Source organism: Echinops telfairi, unplaced genomic scaffold (assembly GCF_000313985.2).
Source record: "Echinops telfairi isolate 266 unplaced genomic scaffold, ASM31398v2 ScPeMD7_18;HRSCAF=68, whole genome shotgun sequence".
In the NCBI taxonomy this organism is placed as follows: Eukaryota; Metazoa; Chordata; class Mammalia; order Afrosoricida; family Tenrecidae; genus Echinops; species Echinops telfairi.
Genome location: NW_022103915.1, coordinates 73,058,591 through 73,059,812, shown reverse-complemented (window position 1 = coordinate 73,059,812; position 1,222 = coordinate 73,058,591).

Below are 1,222 nucleotides of genomic sequence, written 5' to 3'. Positions count from 1 at the left end.
GTTGAGAAGGGGAAGTTGGCACGGCGAAAGGTGAACGGAAACCTCCACAGCATTTGGAGCTTCGCCAGTGGAAGTGGTGGCAATCCTGGACACTTACCCAAGCTCAGGCTTCTCTTCGCATCAAAGTCCCTATCTTTGATTCATCCCCTTCAATGTTAAAATACATCACTACTGAAATACGTAACGTTTGGGGGGAGAGAGCTCTGTGTGCAGGGCCCCTGACAAAGCAGGAAGCCCTGCCATGGCCACGGCCCCGGGCTGGCAGCCAAGCCAGGGCCTCGAGCTCCCCGAGGTACAGGGCCACTCTTATGCCAGGATGCCAGCCGTTCAACTTGTTAGGGCTCCAGTTTGCGGGTGACGAACAGAACAGGGTTCAGTGACCCCAGTTCTCTGCGCTTCCAACCTTTTCCTTCCCGGTTGATACTGATACGTGTTTATTTGGCAATGAGGGGGGAAGAATGGGTTTTTCAATAAGATCAGCAAGCAGCCAAGCCTTCCCTGAAGCAGGAAGCAACTGGTTTTTGCCCGTATGGACCACGGTCCTTCCCCCCCTCCCCTCTTCTTAGACAAAGCCTTCTTACTTGGAACATATATAAAACTATTGAAATCAACTAGGCTTACATGTTGCCTCAGAAGTAAGACAGAGATAATGCACATTATCAAGATCAGAAGGACATCTGTTTGAGCCAAGATTATTATCATCCTGGATTTTATCCAAAAAAAAAAAAACCCAATTTTTTTTTAAAGGGGAGAGAGAGTGAAGAACTTGGAGGAGGCAAGCAATACCTTTGCCAATACTTTACATCATGTAGTGAAAAAAGACAAATGTTACGGGTCGTGATCATAATTCTGAAAGAATGCTGACAGCTAGCAGATGTAAGAACCCCCTGGGATGCCAAGGTAAGTGAACGCAAGTCAGCTGCCTCCTGCTCTCCTAGGAAACTGTATTAATCCAGGTAGACTAGAGAAACAAATCCAGAGACATGCATGTATGTAAGAGAGAGCTTTAGCTCAAAGACCAATTGTATATTGAGAAAACATCCCAGCCCAGTCCAGATCAAGTCCATAAGTTCGATACTAGGCCATATGTCCAATATTAGTCCATAAATTCTTCCTCAGACTTAACGCAGCACAATCAATGATGCCGCATGCAAGATCACAGGTCAGTGGGTGAAAAGTCATGTGGATCCTGTGGCAGTGGAAGCATCTTCAGGGCTCTTGC